At 39.3% G+C, this 19721-nt stretch overlaps 1 protein-coding gene across 3 annotated transcripts in view; it reads right to left on the bottom strand.

Moving 5' to 3' along the window:
- Nucleotides 1-19721, bottom strand: part of ARHGAP24 (Rho GTPase activating protein 24) — a 771185-nt gene that overhangs the window by 491280 nt on the left and 260184 nt on the right. For 2 of the 3 annotated variants that reach the window (XM_067736517.1, XM_067736518.1), the window contains exon 1: nt 15877-16302. The exons of the other annotated variant lie outside the window; for it this stretch is intronic. The gene's annotated coding sequence lies outside the window, so the exon portion shown is untranslated. Of the gene's footprint in view, nt 1-15876; nt 16303-19721 lie in introns of those variants that run through there. 3 annotated transcript variants of the gene reach the window in all.

Genomic DNA, 19721 nt, shown 5'->3' with positions numbered 1-19721 from the left:
AATAAGTACCTAATTCACTCTGAACCCCTCTCTGGACCTCTGCCCAGCATCACCGCTCTCTTCAGTCTGGTTTTCACACAGCAACGTGGGTGTGAACATACTCCAGGAGTCCTGGTGATTTCTAGATAACACTTGAGCTGAAATAGAGCCTAGCTGACTTAATACGGACAAGTGAAAAAGTCACAGAACAGTAAGTGACAATTAGCAGAAGAGACTAGTTTCCATTACCTACTTTCGTAGTCATAATTTCTGAGTCTGATATGTAAAGTCACACACAAAAATTAGCAGAAGAAATGAAAGAGAACAAAACTGCTATTTTCTTAAAGGCTCACTTTAAATGGAAGAAATTACTATACTAGCCATCAATGAACTAAAAAATAAACAATTACAATCCAGAAATGGTCATTAATTATGAAAAAGTTATCAAGTTAAAATTAGTCTAAGAAAGCATTATTTTTGGGTGATAAATTGCAAGACATTTAATATCATGCCAGATTTAGTCATAACTTTGAAGAGAATAAAGAAGATAATAAGATAATTGATCAACCCAGAATACCAAATTTTGTACTAACCCTTATAAATACCACTTATTTACATACTATTTATTATACCAAGTGAAAAAAGTCACCCGTGCTTAAATATTAGAAAAGTGTTAAACTAAACAGATCTATTAATAAAAGGGATATTGGAGTCTGCAGAAAGAAGCACTTGTGTTGGACTAAACACAGAAAGATTAGAAAATCTGAGACTCAATATCATATCAGATGGTCTCTATGGGGAAAAATTCAGTAATAAATTATATAATAATGAAGGCTTTTATGATATCATGCCATTCAAGTTCTTTTCTGAAAAATTTTTTCAAATAAGCTATCAAATACTAGTTAATAATACTTATTACCACAAGGAAACTGCTACCCTCATAGACCTCCGGAGGTAAGCACATCAATACATTTGTCTAATAAGAGCTGAGCTGCCAGGTTAATAACTTTCCAAAAGCTGCCAAACAGACATTCTATGGCTAAATTGTTTACTACAGTTCTTAGCTGTCAAAAAAATAAAGGTGCTTCTCTGCCTCTGATTAAAATCAATAACAGCACCAAATTGGGCATTTCAGAAAGCAGGCAGGTAGACGGGTTCCTGTGCGAACTTACTCTAGAGAGAATTCTCTGGGAACTTAACAATGGAATAACAGGAAATTGCAAGGTAAAGGAACTACCAACTCAAGAAAAAATCAGCTAATACCTTTGTTTCAAATCAAAGCTCAGATTTAAGATAAAAATTTAACCTGGTCCTTTGGAAATAACAAGTTACCAGAGGCCTTTGCTGCCTGCCCTCAAGTCTGTAAACACAGTCCTAATTATTCTGGTTACAATTTATGGCTCAACATCGGTATCAGGAATCAATCTCAAATCTCTTAAGCAGTCACAGGATCTGTTCCCTGACAGTATTTACCAACAGCAGCACCAGCTGTAACTCAGCACATCCCACGGTCCTAGGAAATATCACCAGCAATTTCAGCACTTCCCACCTTAACATCACACATGTATTTATTAATTCTCTCCCCTCTCCCTCCCTCTCTCTCTGTCTCCACCTCCCCTCCACCTCCACCCCCTCCAGGCTCATGGTAATATGACCTTTACATATTATTCTTTCTGAGTTATCTTAGCATTTCACATTAATAATAAAGCTCATAAATGATATCATACACAAGTTGCTTGGCATTTCCATAAAACAGTTCAATATAAGTTTATTTCCTTAATGGCTCTTTCTAAGACATAAAGAAAATGTTTATTACTTCAAACAAACAGAAAACAGCAATAAAAATATAGGCCACTATTATTATTGCTATGCATTTGCTCAGTGTGATTTGCTAAACAAATAAGGACTAACCCTCATAAGCTACTAGTATCCTATTCTTGCCTGAAAATAAAAATATTAGAAGCCGAGTCCCAAAGTGACACCATTGAGCTGCCTGCAAATGTCTGAAGGAAGACTAAGCATTTAGTATTTTCTCTTTTGTGGCATCGAAGTAACCCCACTTTTCTGAGATAGCAGCATACACTTTTCAGAACTGCCTGCAAAGGTGCCTGGAGCCACGTGATCTGGCATCCCACAGCTCAGTGGCACAAAGGTCTCACCTTGTTCCCGAGGAGGAGTCCCTCTCAACCAGCTGAGCTATGCGCCGCATGGCACAGGCTCTATTCGTCCTCCCGTGTTTCCGAAAGGACTCCCTCAGAGCCTTCAAGCTCCAGTCCCAGCCTCATGTCAGGGAAGCTAAGGATACTCCCTGGAATGTTCCACAAATTAAACAGTAGAGGATGGGACCGCAAATAGAGAGAGAATAAAAGCACTGCACAAAAAGAACTCTCCCTGTTTCTCAGCGTTACACAGCAGTTACCATTGGCCAAAGCCTCTTTTTCCCCCTCCTCCATTCTCTCACTCACCTTCAACGATTATTTGGCCTGTCAAGGCAGTGCTTAAGGAGATTAACCTGTTGTGTTTTTTTTAATTTTTGTTTTTGTTTTCTGCATGAAATCTCTTAGCTGGTAATATACCATCAGGCTTGTTTCTTTGTTTTTCAGGAATATGAAAACATAAAATAAGAGAACAGTGTACAATTATAGTGTGGTTTGAAGACTGAACTGAATGAAAATCTACAGTGTATTGAGAATATTCATATTAAATGGATTCAGTATCATTAATATTATTACAAGGAATTAGATTAAAAATGTATTACCAAAACAGAATGTATTACACCTTGATTTTAATATGGTAATTTTTCAGCTGCCTTTAGGGTTACTCTGGACTCAGTAAGAATGCTTTTTAAAACGTTACAGATTCACTTGCTCTTTTCTCAGCCATAATTCCTCACCTAATCGATAGAACACAGAAAATCATGAGTGACTCTTTTCACAGTTTTGCCAGATGGTACTTAACTAGTACCCTTCTAGTTGCACAGCAGAGGAGGTAATTCATTATATGCAGTGGATGCCATAGGCTAGCATTTGTGTTTAATTGTCTCAGGGAACTCACAGTGAGAAAGACCTCTGAAAAATGGGACAGTGGGGTAGAAAAACAAAAAATCAAGAGTCTGGTTTGCCTTTTCCTGACTCAGTATTCTGGGGCAAATCACCTAGATCATTTGGACACATTTCCCGTATTAAAAGATTGCGATAAGATGGTTATAGCTATTTTCTAAGTGGGTTTTTGTCCCAATGTCCAATGAATTCATTCTAAGAGGAATGTAGCGTGTAATTTATAATTTGTTCATTGTGGAGGCCCAGTATAGATAATTAACATGAAAGACTACCCAAAAGAAATTTTTTTTTAATTCTGTAATTTCAATCGTATCTTGAAATCTAAATTTTTACCAAATTTATAGGAAAAGTTACACATTTCAATTTCACCTCCCTTTCCCCCTTCTCCTGCAGAGGCATTAAGGCCCAAACTCACCAAAGAAGCAAGAAACAGGGGTTCCCTTTCACTCCTGGAAAATACCAAGTTGGCTTTGATTTGCTAGACAACAGTTTTACCCATACAACACCTTTTATCCTCACAGTATCTGAGAGCTGAAAATAAGCAGTAGTTTAAAAACATACACATTAATAAACCAAGGACTTGACAAACACAAGAAGGAAGATGGAAGAGAGAAAAGCATTTTAAGAAAATGATCCTGTGATTTAAATGATTCCAAAGCAAAGTTTATGTCAAATTTGAAAACATTACCAGGGTTCTTGAGAAGGCCCTGGATGAGGCACTCTTGCTGAATGGGCTCTATCCTTAATCTGACCCAGAATATACAAGGCCAACCCAGTGCAGAAGGAGGCCAGAGGAGAAACAGGAAGTATTCATGTCATTCACCATCATGTATAAAGCTGTTAAGCAAGTGATATTTCTTATCATAGAGAATTAAATCTGTGTATCGAATGCCTTCATCAAGGCACTATTTGAACACAAGAAATGTCTCGTTCCATTGAATGGCAACTTCTGTAAGTGATTTCATTAAAAATACGGCTGTCATGCGGAAACTAGTAATTTCATACTCAAAAGGACTATTCCTAGTATGCCTTCAAGTTATATTTGCACCCTGTACTAACAGAGCTGAGATTTTGCTGCTTTTCTTACTGCATAGTCAATATATAGTGCAGAGAGCTGGAGGCTGTTCTCCCCCATGCACCATAAACACCAGTTGTCATCTAAGAATAGATAGTGTTTGCATTTGTGTTACTGAAACAGCAGAAAGTATATGATGACTTCATTTCCCAGATGACTTTATAAAATATGGCGTTAAAACTCAATCTTTTAACTTTATTTGCTGGTTTGCAATGGACATGTTTTTGGCATTTGGGGAAAGAAAATTCTTTGTAGTGAGGGACTGTCACACACATTGCAAGACATAGGGCATTCTTGACCCCTGGGCACTGACTGCCTGCCAGTAGCTTCACCCAATCACTGTTATGACCAAAATACCCTCATGCATTTTCAAAAGCCTCTTAGTGAATGGCATCACCCATGACCCCAAACCCACAGCTGATGAAAACTAGCCCATTGGCACAAGGAAAGGTCAGGCTAAACTTTATCATGTAATCTACAGACTTCCAGATCCTCACTCCTCTATAAAGTCAAACATCCAAATTTCAGAGCCCTGTCAATTACACACATAGCCACACTCTTATCAAAATTGTTCAAAAGGAACACTACTATTTAGCCACAGAGACTTTTTCAAAGCTGGAACAATCTTAGAAAGTATTAACTCGAGCACCTTTATTTTATAGATAAGGAGACTAAAGTCCAGAAAAACGAAATGATTTGCCTGAGTTCACAGATGCTAATTAATACCAGAAGCAGGATCAGAGCCCACCTCCTACTTCCTTTCCCTTCCACTCTTCCCCATCCATAGGTTACAAAGTAAAGAAGGATCTTTCGAAACATCTCTCCAGCCATTGTTTAAATATAAAATTTTGAGCTTCCCTGGTGGCACAGTGGTTGAGAGCACGGGTTCGTGCCCCAGTCCGGGAAGATCCCACATGCCGCGGAGCGGCTGGGCCCGTGAGCCATGGCCGCTGAGACTGCGCGTCCGGAGCCTGTGCTCCGCAACGGGAGAGGCTACAACAGTGAGAGGCCCGCGTACCGCAAAAAATATATATATATAAAATTTTACCTGTGGTGAACCAGAAGGTTGACTTTCTTACGCCTGAAACTCTTTTTTTTCTGACAATTCTGTCCTGAATAATATTTTCACACACCACTAAGAACTTACTTTTAGAAAAGTTAATATGTACCTATTGAAATACTGTTTTTTAAAAAATCCAAGGTAATACTCTTAAAAAAAAAAAAAAATGGAAAAGTCCTCAAGTCTTTGCTAGTGAATCTGGCTGCTGTATTTTCAAACAGAATTGTTTTAAGTCTTAAATACACCCTCCGACCAAAAACGAAATACAACAGTAAAACACAATAATGAACAAAGGCTAGTCAATGCAATATTGCCTGCTCTCTCTTTAAAGTAATGGCATACAGTCCCTAAATATCTTAAAAACATTCATTGTTTTCACTAATGGGAAAAAACAACCCAGTATAGAAATTTATGGCTTCCGTTTTTCCCCAAAATGTTTTTTTTGGTGTTTACCATCTGTATTAGTGTTGCATTAACTATCAGTAGACTGCCAATCTCTCGTCTGCATGTGCTTTTCAAAATAAATATCTCAATTAGTAACATACTGAATGCAGGTTTTTATGAGTTCCTAATTTCCAGTTTTACAGCTGTTCAGGCATCTGGACTATTATCATTAAAATGTTTCAAATTGAACACAACTTAGATATTCAGGGCTCTGGGCTACTCACAAAGAATGTTAAACTTTTATCTTGTAGTTCTAGAAGAAAGTACAGGATGTAACTACTCAATGTCCTTCTAGATATAAAGTAATTGACTTCTGTGGGATTCACGCACCTGCACCATGAGCAGGCAGCATAGAAAAAATAGGAGAGAAGACTACACAAAACTAAAGTCACATGACACAAAACAGCATTTTGTGGAGAATTAACATCTTTAGTCAATGTAAGACAACATATACTTTTAACCACTCAAGTCATTTAGATATACCCTTACCTAATTTTATCATGATTTCCAAGTGCCATTTTTGAATAGGTAATGGTCCTTAATTACCTGGAGGCCTTGTTAAAAACTCAAATGGCTGGGCCCAGGTGGGTCTCAGTAATTTGCATTTCTAACAAGTTCCCAGGTGAAATTGATGCTGCTGGTCTTGGGACCACACTCTGAACTGCTACTCTAAAGGATTTTAAAAATACTTTATTTTGACAGTTATCAATAATAAGAAGCACATTTTTCGTTTTTACCCAGTGTGAGGTGCATACACACACACTAAAATTAAAAAAAGGAAGTTAAAACATGAAACAATTCTTACTTTTACTATATATAACGAACACTGATTTTTTTCTATTCCATTCCATCCTGTTCTATCCCTTTTCATTTAAAAGGAAACAGTGGTCATGAACCACTGATTTGATTTTATGACCACTGATAGAGCAAGACCTATAGTTTGAAAAATACTGCTCAGGAAACCCATGTTCATCATTTAATTTAATAATAACTGTTGACATGTATTGACACTTACCAGATGCTAGATAGCCTTCAAGTCTCTTTGCGCGCTCACTTCATAAACTTAAAACCCATAACAAGGGCTTCCCTGGTGGCGCAGTGGTTGAGAGTCCGCCTGGCGATGCAGGGGACACAAGTTTGTGCCCTGGTCCAGGAAGATCACACATACTGCGGAGCGGCTGGGCCCGTGAGCCATGGCCGCTGAGCCTGCGCGCCCGGAGCCTGTGCTCCGCAACGGGAGAGGCTACAACAGTGAGAGGCCCTCGTACCGCAAAAAAAAAAAAAAAAAAAAAAACCATAACAATACTATGGACTAGGTATTATTAAATGCCCATTTTCACAGAGAGGAAATCTGTGGTTCAAAGAGGTTAATACAATTTGCCCCAGGTCACAGGGCTTGTGTGTATCAGAGCCAGGTTGGAACATAGGTCTAATTCCTGAGTATAATGATAAAGTATGGCATAATATCTCACAATAAGATATTTTACTTTTGAATCCCAGATCTACCACTTAGTGGCTGTGTGACTTCGGTAAGTTACTGACTCCCCAAGTTTCCGTTTTCCCATCTATAAAAGAGAGATGATAATAGGTCCTACTGATGTGGGAGCTCGAGGATTAAAGGAGATAACCCAGGACAGGAGTTTGGCATAATTAGCACATAATAAGGCTTCAATAATTGTTACCTATTGTTAGACACAGAAACTGACTCTTATTTGTCACATCATACAATGCCTCACTTCCCTTGCCTTCTAGTTTCCAGTACTATCTCCGAATTTGCCTTTTCTCCTGATTCCTTGGCTTCTGACAATTATCCTGTGACCTTGCTTCTCCCCTTCTCCCACCCATCCTCCTCCAGCAGCTCCATCTGTTGTGCGGGAGTTCTCAGGGCTCCTCACCCAGATAATTCCTTGGTAATCTCCACCTGTTTCTAGGCACCAAAATTCAAGCCTCCCCACAGAACCTCCCAACTTGAGCCTAACCCCATAGACACAGAAAAGTTATTCCATGATGAAAGTGTGAGTTGTTACCAAAGTATGAAATCTCTAATCAGCAAATGACAAATGTGAGAGGGCTAGTCCTTCTGTATACCCATAGATGTCTTTGTATAAAATTGTTGGCAGTGCCCTTGACCATTTCACAGTAACAATTAAACCATAATGGGTTACAAAAACCAAAATGGAATTCTGTAGTTGGTACTCATGTGGCTAAATCCTAGTTTTATGTAATTAGGTGCAACAAGATAACATCAGGCTCCTTTGACTCCCCTAGCTCATCTTTTCTTGCTAGAAGTTTCTTCACATAAGAAAATTTAAAACCAGATATTCACAACACAATAAAACAATCAAAGATGACACTTCAAGGAGGCTGGAGAACTTTTTTCTCTAGGTATCTTTACGGATAGGGCTGAGATGCACTCCAACAGTTTCTATGATAAATGCTCCTTTCTTGAGAAAGATTAGCTTTGAAATTACTTTCCCTATTGCCCATTTCATTTCTGTGTGCCCAGTGAGTACTGCCACCACTAACTCCACTTTTCTCCCCTTCTCGGTTGCTACCCCCAGAGAAATAATCCTTTCCTTCTATATTTTAGCTTTTTCTTTTCTTATTTTTTAATTGAGGTATAGTCAATTTATGATGTTATATTAGTTTCAGGTTTACAACATAGTGAACTCAATATTTTCATAGATTATACTCCATTTAAAGTTATTATAAAATATTGGCTATATTCACCATGCTGTACATTGCATCCTCATATCTTATTTTATATCTAGTTGTTTGTACCTCTTGATCCTCTTCCCCTATCTGTCCCCACTCCTGCTCCCCCAGTGGTAAACACTAGTTTGTTCTCTTTGAGTCTGTTTCTGTTTTGTTATATTCTTTCATTTGTTTTATTTGTTTAGATTCCACATATAAGTGAAAACATACAGTATTTGTCTTTCTCTGTCTGACTTACTTCAGTAGGCAAAATACCCTCCAGGTCTATCCATGTTGTTGCAAATGGCAAAATCTCATTCTTTATTAATGGTTATATAATATTCCATTGTGTATATACTCCACATCTTCTTTATCCATTCATCTGTTGATGGACACCTAGGTTGCTTCCATATCTTGACTATTGTAAATAATGCTGCTATGAACATTGTGGTACATATATCTTTTCGTATTAATGTTTTTATTTTCTTCAGATACATACCCAGGTATATAAAGAGCTCATACAACTCAATATAATGAGCAGAAGACCTAAATAAACATTTTTCCAAAGAAGACATTCAGATTGCCAACAGGCACATGAAAAGATGCTGAACATCACTAATCATCAGGGAAATGCAAATCAAAACCATAATGAGATATCACCTCACATCGGTCAGAATGGCTATCATCAAAAAAATAACAAATAATAAATGTTGGTGAGGATATGGAGAAAAGGGAACCCTAGTACACTGTTGGTGGGAATGTAAGTTGGTAAAGCCACTATGGAAAACAGTATGGAGGTTCCTGGGGAAAAAAAAATAAAGAAAAAAATATTTATTTATTTATTTATTTATTTATTTCAGCTTTTTGAGTTGGGTCTCTAGTCCTCAGCTCTAGGACCACCTGCCCCTTCTCTCTCTGCCACCTCCAACTGTTGCTCACAGTGTTCCTGTGGCACACTTAATGGTGGATATAAACTTGGTTTACTGTAATACAGTGCACTGTTCATGAAAATAGAAGGGCTGCATCTTTATAGTCATCTTTTTACTATAATTTGATGCACCCAATATTAAAAGTACTGACATATAAAACTTCTCATAAGCCGTTTTGCCTAAAAAAAAGAAGCCCACCCCTTACCTGGGGTTTCCTGGGATCATTTCACAAATAAATTACTTGCACTTGGGGCAAACGTCTGGGAATTAAACAATAAGTATAGATCATTGTAGTTTCATGGACCATATCTTTGCTGTTCACCTCTCACCAGAAATAAAGCCTGGTCAAGCCAATCACTATAGATTGATTCAGTTACCAGCCTATAGTAGAGGGAGCTTCTTTTCTCATGAGAGAACCCTAATGGTGGTAATCCATCCCAGGGACCTCAACTTACTGGCACCAGAATGTCATCTAAAAGACCTGCAGGAGAACTTCAAGGCCAGTTCCTGGAGGCCATATTGGGACCAGGGTCTATACTATATGTGAGACTCATTGAAACACAGATTATCATTCTAAAATTAATACTGAAGAGAAGAGCTCTGAGAGGAGGTGACATATTAGAAATAACAGGGTATTTGGATTCAGATAGATTTGTTTTTCTCAACTCCATATGCCTTATTAACTATAATGTCTTGAGTAAGTTTTACCTCTTCGAGCCTAAACTTCCTTATACAGTGGGAATAATATACCTTAATTAGATATAATATGGTTTACTTCTAGAATTATTAATTATTTCCAACTATTTATAGAATTAGAAGTAGGATGTGTTAAAAAAAATCTCATGGAGTGCTTGGTATGGGCTGGCCAAAAAGTTCGTTCGGGTTTTTTGGAAGACATTACGAAAAACCCGAACGAACTTTTTGGCCAACCCAATACCCAGTAGGTACTTAATTCATTAGAGTGCTTATTATTATGAAAGTCTATGTGACTTAAAGAGAGAGAAAAACTCAGGACAAAATGAGAGTTATTTCCCCTCAGGAAATTTGAAAAATTACTATCTTTTCTGAGGACTCAATTTGATGGGCAGAATACAGCCCTAATTACAGATCCTAATTATGACTTTAGCCTCAATTTACTGATAGATTTCATTTGTAGGAAAAGGAAAGTTTTCTCTTCTGCTTCTCAGAGATATTCCTGAGGGCACTCTTCTATACGTTTATGATATGCATATTGAAAAGAACTCACATGTTTGGTCTTAAGTAACTACTTTCAAAATTACTCGGATATGATTTTCTTCCTAAGGTTTTCAAGAAATGTAAATTTGAGGCAAGGCCATTTTATCTATCAGGGAGTATAAAATCAGTACCTAGAATGTTTCAAGGAACCACAAAAAATAATCTGGAAAAATTATTGGCTCTGGAATACTAAAGCTACAAAATAGAATTTTATAAGTATTTAACTACATGTCTTAAAAAAGTAAAGAAAAAAAAATGGAGGTAATTCAGCCTATTTCCATAATGGATTTGAGTTAACTTTTAACTTAGTTAAAAGGTAGGGGTATGTTAAGTGCATTAAAGTAAGGCTAAAAGGACGCAAACCATGTCATTAGAAAACCTCAACAAGGGTACAACTGCGCATCAAATTTAGTTCTGAGTTTCTTGGGTGACAAGCCAAAATGAGAAACATGGTGATTTTTAGCCTCTTTTCTTCTAAGAAAAGAAACAACACTAGTTAATCAGAAGAGACACACTTTTTTGCGGGCCTCTCACTGTTGTAGCCTCTCCCGTTGCGGAGCACAGGCTGCGGATGCGCAGGCTCAGCGGCCATGGCTCACGGGCCTAGCTGCCCCGCGGCATGTGGGATCTTCCCGGACCGGGGCACGAACCCGTGTCCCCTGCATCGGCAGGAGGACTCTCAACCACTGCGCCACCAGGGAAGCCCGAGACACACTTTTAAAAAGGTTAAAGGCAAAGATGAATTTATAGAGATCTTTATATAAGGAATATTGAAATACATAACAAAAAGTGCCAAGATGTTTTCCATGGAGCCCATCTCTTTTCTATTGACTCCCAGTAAAAAATAAAAAGTATTATATTAAAGCATAGTGAATGAAGACAATGTAACAAAAAGGAGTTATAATATGATTAGGATAGTTAAATTTCCAGTCATATAATCTGATAAAAATAGAGAACATGGAAGATTTAGAAAGCTGAGTAGACTATTACTCTTAAATATCAATGGTTGCTTTTCCAGTCTTCTCAGACGTACTATATAAAGAGGAACTTGAGGAAACTGAACTATATATGGTCCCTGGGTAGTGCCCGAAACACAAGTATTATGCATTCTTTATTGACAAATTATCCACATGCTAAACGGCAGTTATGCAAGTGACAAAAGTATCACCGCCTTGAAAATGAAATAAGCCCATTTGTATTTTGGCTCAAAGGGAGTGTAACCCTCACCTCCCTTCTACAGGTTAGGCAGCAGCAATAACTGCAGAGAAAAACAATTTTTTTTCAAGAAGCAACTTTGAGCGTAAACGCTCAAATGAGATGAAAACAAAACCAATATAGTAAAAAAGAGTCAGTAAAACGAAAGTAGGTGCCCTTCCAAATTTCCTCCTCTTCTTCCACCTCCACATTCCCCTTTAGTTAAATCTGATTCCCTCAAGCACTAGCACTCAAGATAATTATTAAATAGCCAAAATTAGTATTTCTATTTTGTTTTATTAATTAAGATTATTGCCCATTTCACAGGCAACAGAATCCATTATTAGTCCTCACAGCTAAATCCAGGACCTCCCACTGGGATCTGGCAGATTACAGATTTTACAGTATAATATAAAAAACAATTGTGGAAGATGTATACCTATTCTAACTGTTTCTACTCTCTTTAAATTCAAGTGTATTTTGTAATTTCAAAAAGGAAAAATGGTTCCACACTAGATTTTCTTTTGTTTTGCTTTTACTTTAGAATAGCAAAAGCACAAAATTTCATCTATTCTAGGAATTAAATAGGCTTGTGTGGGCTGGTCTGGAAAGTGAATTATGTTTGGGAGCACTGTCACTTTTGGAAAGTGAACCATGAGTCCAAATAGACATTTTTGAAATGAACTTTGGGGAAATAACTACCTGAATAAATTGGAGTCCACCACTGCCTTTTCTCATTCATAACTTTGCTTGCTCATTCACTTAGGAAACATTAACAGATGCCGACTATGTTTCAGACACTGTGCTAAGCACTAGATGCAGGTGGTTCCCTCACCACCAATACACTCATTAAGGAACTCACTGTAGTGGGTTGGGTTGCATAAAAATAATTATTCACAGTATGTTTAAAACATCATGGAAGCAGATAAGATGAAATGATTAATTCTTCCTGCACAGAATTAGGTAAGTCTTCCAAAGGAAGTTCCACTTGAAGTGAACCACCAATAATCAAGAGGGGCTTTCCAGGCAGAGGGCATTCCAGGAGAATGAAACCCAGGAGCAAGAAATCAGAAGTATGAAGAGTGAGAAGCCTTTGTGTAGGAAGACAAAACTAAAAATGAAGGGCTTTGAAGAGCTTTTAGTTGCTATACTAAAGCGTTTAAAGTTACTTTTATAGATCTTTGGGATGTATCAAAGGTTTTAGAACAAGGGACTTATACAATTAGATCTGCACTTTATAAAGATTAATTGTGGCAATGCCACAGTAGAATGGAGATGCTGCTTAAAAGCACACATGTACATAGTAACCTCTGAAAACTGAACACTCTTTGAGTCTTCATCACAATAATCCCTCCACTTCCAAATGTGCTTTTACTTAGCTGCTGAAACCATCATAATCTTGTAAAGTTTGAGTTCATATAGCAAAGACAGATGGGTTACCATTGCAAGACTCAATATGAAGTTCCAACTCTGCACATGAAGAGCATTAACTTCATGACTAAGTTGCCTATTTGCGACTTTAATTTTAAATACCTTTCTCCATCTGGGAGAAATATTAATCCTTTAACCACAAGTTTAAGTGTAAACAGGCATCTTTTTATTTTAAATCTCTTCTGCTTTTTTCCTCAGTAAAGTGTGATCAAAATAGAATGGATACCTCAGGTTCTCATTATCATCAAGCTTCTCCACACTCATGTATGACCAATTGGGTGGCTGTCCTTCCTTACTGGGCTCCAAGCTGGGGCTCTATCCACCTCCCCCATCTTATTTTTCCAAGGCATTCGGCTTTACCAAACGTTGAAACAAGGCAGAAAGAAGGAATCAGCATTACATAAACTCAACTCATGGGAAAAGAACTCTTCAACACTGGCCAGGAAAAACACAGGAGAATAAGCACAGGTAACAAAGACAGTCCTACAGCACTGCAAACGCTAAGAACAGTAACCAAATGCATGGCCTGGACTTTGCAGTGGCACCACCTACTTTCAGCCTTGAGAAACCAACCTGGACACTGACAGAGCCAGAGAGAAAACACACGTCAATGGGCCAGTAGGTCACAGCAAAACTATTCAGGGCACTGTTGGTAAACAACAACTAGGCTTTGACCAAGACAGCAAAATAAACAGACTCAAACTACTCAGTACCACCTGCTGCACATTCCTTGCCCTTCCTGCCCCACCACACCCCTGCTTCCCTAAACCCACACCCTCACCCTAGAGAGCCCAAGATCACACAGTAAATAAAACCATAAGGATGAAAGTTTTCAGAGCTTTGGCCATTGCTATCCTGAGCAAAACCTGAAAGGATTTCACTGAAAATTTCAGTCCAGAACACTTCCTTCCCACTTTTACACTTAAATCTATACTCTTGTCTGGAAAGGTACATTGCTATTTGTTCTGCAGTGATTATTTTTCTTGAGAACGCAATTCTTCCCCACTTACTCAAGTCTTTATTTTCAAAATTGTTCAGATTCACTGTATATACAGCCCAGAAGAACATAACTGATAAACCATCCTCCTTTCAAAACCAAGCCCCTGAGATTAAGTAATAAAACCAAATAACACAGTTGAAAGCCAAGGACAGACTGAGTTTCAACAGCCTTTCACATGTAGAAAGGATTACAGATTCTCCTTCCTTTTATCACTCTAGTTGTGTATTCCTTACATACACCTCAAACTAAATTCCAGATCTGAAAAAGTTCACAAGTTTTCCCTTATTCCCACTTAAAGGTCTTCCACCAAGAACATACCTCCTCTGAATGGAAGGAGGATTTTATTTATTTTAAGGTTTTGTCAATATCTCAGTCCTCCAAGATGTCTAAGGTGAATTCTCTGACAACTCAGTAATGGCTCTAAAGAGAACAGATTTCTCGACTTGCTACCTGAAGGTCAGGCACTCAGGGAAGACAAAAAGGGGAATTGTATCATTGGGCTCTCTTAGAGGTTGAACTATCCCCAGAGAAGAGGAAGTATTAAGAAATTTAAAAGGGAGAGTGAGATCTTAACAAGTCTAACGTGGGCTTTATATTTGTTTTCTGGCTTTTTCTAATATACTAATTCTGTGTGTTTTATGTTTTATGATGCCTAGCTTAATACCAACATCCATTCTTGCCCTTAAGGGTTGGTTTTGAGTTCTAATTAGAATCAGGGGACAGCTTGTTTGTATTTAATCTGTCTGTCCATCTTCTCAGTAATTGAGTAAAGCTCTTACCTCTACTGTTAAGTATTGCTGGGTTTCAATTGATTTGTCCTACTTAACAGACACAGCAACACATATTGTTTTGCTTATGGATAAGCAGACACTTTACAACTTTTATATTTCAAATACCCAGCGTGATTTATTTTTTTCCTCATTTTAGAAAGAGGTGAAATAATAACGTCTTGCTACGTTTAAAAAATAAAAGAGTAATTTAATATAAACTATGAGGGATGCAGAAATAGCTTGGAAATGATATTTTAAATGAATTAATATATGCATAGACTACAAGGGAGTCTGGGCTCCCTATTACTAGCTGGTATTGAAAACCTAACATCTCTAAGGAATCCAGAGTAATATTCTCCCCCTTTCTACTTGGGGACTTGTACAATAAACATTTTTAAAATGAGAAGTATTTTTTAAATTAGAACATATTACATATTTATCTTCAAAAGAGGTTGGATACCTCCTCGAACAGTTACTCTTAAAAAAATCTAAACAAAATCTTTTGGGTGGCTTAAAATTCACCAAAGATTCCCTAACACTTTGTTTACAATAAAAGTGCTGTTATTAAAACATACCTCTGTATGCCTGTTATCTAGGAAACTCTTATAATACTGATATAAGACACCAGCAGAAACAAGCAGCGGGGAAAGGGAGGATAGATACTAAGGGAAGTGTACTGCACAGAGTTTTCAATCCCCTCTATTTTTAAGCCTAGAAGCGCGAACCACCAGCTTGCGTTGTTTTTATCCATTTAAAAATAATAAAGGAGCATTGTTTCCCATCATCTACACACGCGCGTATGCACACACACACACACACACACACAAACACACACACACTGCACCAGCACGGGATTCCTGCGATCCCCCCTCGCCCCCTGCAGCCCCCGCCCCTGTAGCAGGCAGCTGTGCCCGCAGCCCCCACGCGCAGGCGAGGCCGCGTCCCAGCCTCCCGCGGTGGCGCCGGAGCACACCCCCCACACACACACCCCGCGGCGTCACCTACCCTCCTCGGAGCGCACGACAGACGGGGGATGGCGACTGCTCCGAAGAAAAAGGCCCCCAGGACAAGCCGGGGGAAAAAAGGAAAAGAAAAAAGGGGGAGAGCAGCCTCCTTACTTCCCACAATAAGGGGAAGTGTTGTGCCCCATGCACTTGGTAGCTCCGCAGCTGTAGTTTTGGAAGAAATACGCGGCGGCAGAAGGAGCTGCGGCTGGGGTGGAAATTGTGGGTGTTTTCCCCCCAGCCGCCTATGCCTCGATCCTCCCCGGTCCCCGCTGCAGCCCTGACAGCTCCCCTGGCCTTCGAGACCCTCCGAAGCCCCGCCGGTTTCCACCCGGAGCTGGACTGAGTTGCCACATGCACTTGAGAAATCCTAGCAGTTGCGCAAAGAAGAGTCCCAGAAGTTAGAAAGAGTGACTGTGTGTGAATGTGTAAATGTACAGTACAAGAGGCTGGAACAACTGAGCCGGGCCAACCCTCAGACGCAGCCCTGGGTTTCAGATTTCATTTGGCAACTGGCAGCTTCAGAAGATTCGAGCCGCACTACTGGGGAGGCCGGGAGGAGCCCTGTCCTCGCCCAGCGCCTCACTGCTCGTTTATCTCAGAGCCTGAGTGACTGCCGGGCGCCTGGCTCCCCAACGGCCAGGCAGAGCCCTGCCTCGGTCTCCCCGCAGCTGGCATCACTCGTTTTATTTCGTTTTATTTCATGTACATCATAGACACACATTGATCACAGATCTGGGGCTGTGGGTGTGGAAAAGAATGGAGAAACCATGTCTCCTACCCCCTAGAAACTCTGCATTTCTTTGACCGCCCCCCCCCCCCACACACACACAAGGTTTTACTTGCTTCCCTCAGCTATTTATGTAAAATCTTATTTCTCCAATCAGAATTACCTGGGTCATTAAACCTGTATTCCTAGAAATGTTTATTTAGATGGATGCCCTTTAGTTAGATCTTTAGAGGAATTCGAAGCATAATTACTTCCTTATCATGGTTTAAGAGCTCTCAAAATTACACAGTATGAAAGAAAGAGGACAGAGTAGTAAACATTTTGCTGATGCAGCCCCCCTCTCCTCCCACTACCAAAAATGTCAATTTCAAATCTAGATATTAAAGTACTGGTTACCTGGAATGCCAACTCAATTATTCAAAAAATTTTATAAAGGTCTCTGCTTTAGATTATTTAAAAATCATCACTAGATTTCTTTAAGACACAAAATAAGAGTATTCTCACTAGGGATCTCCAGGGATATGGATGAGCACACATTCAAACTTAGCAACACCAAAAATAAAACTGTGTGGGGCTTCCCTGATGGCGCAGTGGTTGAGAGTCCGCCTGCCGATGCAGGGCACACGCCTGCCGATGAAGGGGACATGCCTGCCGATGCAGGGGACACGGGTTTATGCCCCGGTCCGGGAAGATCCCACATGCCTCGGAGCGGCTGGGCCCGTGAGCCACGGCCGCTGAGCCTGCGCGTCTGGAGCCTGTGCTCCGCAACAGGAGAGGCCACAAGAGTGAGGGGCCCGCGTACCGCAAAAAAAAAAAAAAAAAAAAAAAGTCTGTGTGGACACATGTTTTTTTTTTCTCTTTTATCCTTCTTTCTCTGGTTTCTTGGAGTCTTTCTTTCTGGTGATCTGCCCCATCCAGGCCTGATGTCCCACTAGAAAATTGATTTTCTGGCAGAAGAATTCTCAGCCATTTAACGAATCAAATTAAGTTCTGCAGGGAAAAAAATTTTGGGGGCATTTCCTTTATAAAATGTGTATGGAATTCCTAACCAGAAGCAATGTAGCTTATTTTCTAATTGGTAGGAACAAATGTCCTTCATCAACTCATGTGGCTTTACATGTTCTACCTGCACCCTGGCAGGTAAAATGCCAATGGGCAGTTTTAGATGAAAGCTGGAAAACAATGAAATTAACCAAAATGAAATCTGCACACACTTGATGGACTCAAGAGCATCAGGAAGATAAGTGTCAATAGGTATGATTCAAGATTCTGACTTTTAAAAAAGACAAGGAACCTATCATGTCGGTAATCTATTTCAGGCTCTAACAATTATTACCGCAAGCAATTTAGACTCAGGACAATACAAAATTGAACTCAAGGTAGTTGCTGGATAGTCCCTAATCCAAAAGGTTAAGGCATGCCTCTGTGACACACCCTTTCATCCAAGATCTTTCCCTTCATATCTCTTGACTTCTGTCTCCACCCTTTCCACCTGACATCACTTCACTGAAGTGTATGATGTGTGTGATTATCTTAAACTAGATAGTACAACTGAAGGATAGGAAGATTGTCACTTGAGGATTAAGCAGTGGGGGGGGGGGGGATATATCTACCAAAGCCCCCTCTTCCCCTCCCACTTCTCTGCTGAAAAAGAAGGGCCACTGTATTTGTTTCCTAGAAGCTCCTTAGGAATTGAGCAAAGATCTTTGTTATCAGAGAGTATAAACTAACTAGAAAATGCTTGGTTGTTCACAGGACTCATACTATGTTACTTTTCTCTTATTTGTGGATTAATTGAGACTAGGAAACATCCCTTATACAGACCGTAGCAACTTAAATAAATTTGTAAAGAGGAGACTTGAAAGATTCTAACCAGCGGAGGATGCTAATGTGACTGATACAGACTCCAGGGAGTGTGATGTCTGTCTTTCAATTCCCAGGGTCTCTGGTGAGAACTGGCCCAGGGCATCACTTAAAGCTGAATTTTACCAGTCAACTCAATTCTCAGTTAAAGGCATGTTTCAGATGAACTCTACAAAACCCACAGATGCTTCAAGGGTAAGGGCTAAGTTTCTAGAATTCCTAAATCATAGACATCCTCAGAAGGAGAGTCTATGAAAGGTCAGTATAAAAGGCAAGCAAGATTTGAAGGGCCTTAACAAGGAGATTTACAAGGAGGATGTGTAATACTTCCAAGACCAGAGGGATTTCAGGGACCTAGAAGAGAAATAGAAGGAGATAGAGGAGAAGTGGGTGGAAGGGGAGAGAGAGGAAGAGGAGAGAAAGCTGATAATGGCCTTACTATACTTGGGCAAGTTGTTTGAGTATCAGTATTGCCAGAGTCGAGGGCAGAAAAGCGTCCATAGACAAAGCCCCTTGGACACTTTCTGTCTTGCTACTTTGGTTAGAATTTAGTTGGAGAAACCTCAGCAAGAATGTGTACAATCACTTTGTCTAATATTTCAAGTATATGGGTCAAATGGTACTATTAAACAAGTATGGATTAAGAATGTGTTTTAGTGCAATTTACTAATTTAAAAAGTGTAAAGTTTTCCACCAGATTCCTCGCCAGATTCTTTGAAGACCTTAGCATAGTGTATTGTCATGTTACCCACTTGTCCATTAATATCGGATACTGGGGCTCTTTAATTATGTTTTCTTTGGGGAAAACATAAATTCCTAAGAGGGCAAAAAACACAGTAACAAAACTGAATAGTCAAAAATTGCCAAAATCCTAACATTTCCTTCGGGTTCTCACCAACAATGCAGAATTTGTGTGGGTACTGGAATATGCCAAGATCTGATTTCAGAATTAAGATAGAAGGCTGTGCTTTGATGCATGTCTGTTTCAAAACGTCTGTCTTTGGTTTTTCTTTTTATTTCCTGGTGGAAGTTTTAAATTTTTTAGGAAGTCCAGTTTTGTCTTAGCTAAATAAAGTAGAGACAGATTCAGGGAGTTTTGTGCCTACCACCTCCCAACACTTTGGATCACATGATTCAGAAAAAGGGGTAGCACTACTACTATTAAAATGTTGGGGCCAAAATATCCAACTGAATCCCTGTGAGAGAGAATAAAGTCGAGAAAGTGCAAAAGAGAGAACAGCTCCTGTGGAGGT

The sequence above is a fragment of the Pseudorca crassidens genome, chromosome 4 (assembly GCF_039906515.1).
Source record: "Pseudorca crassidens isolate mPseCra1 chromosome 4, mPseCra1.hap1, whole genome shotgun sequence".
Taxonomy (NCBI): domain Eukaryota; kingdom Metazoa; phylum Chordata; class Mammalia; order Artiodactyla; family Delphinidae; genus Pseudorca; species Pseudorca crassidens.
The sequence above is the reverse complement of the archived record's forward strand: the minus strand, read 5'-3'. Positions and strand labels throughout refer to the sequence as shown.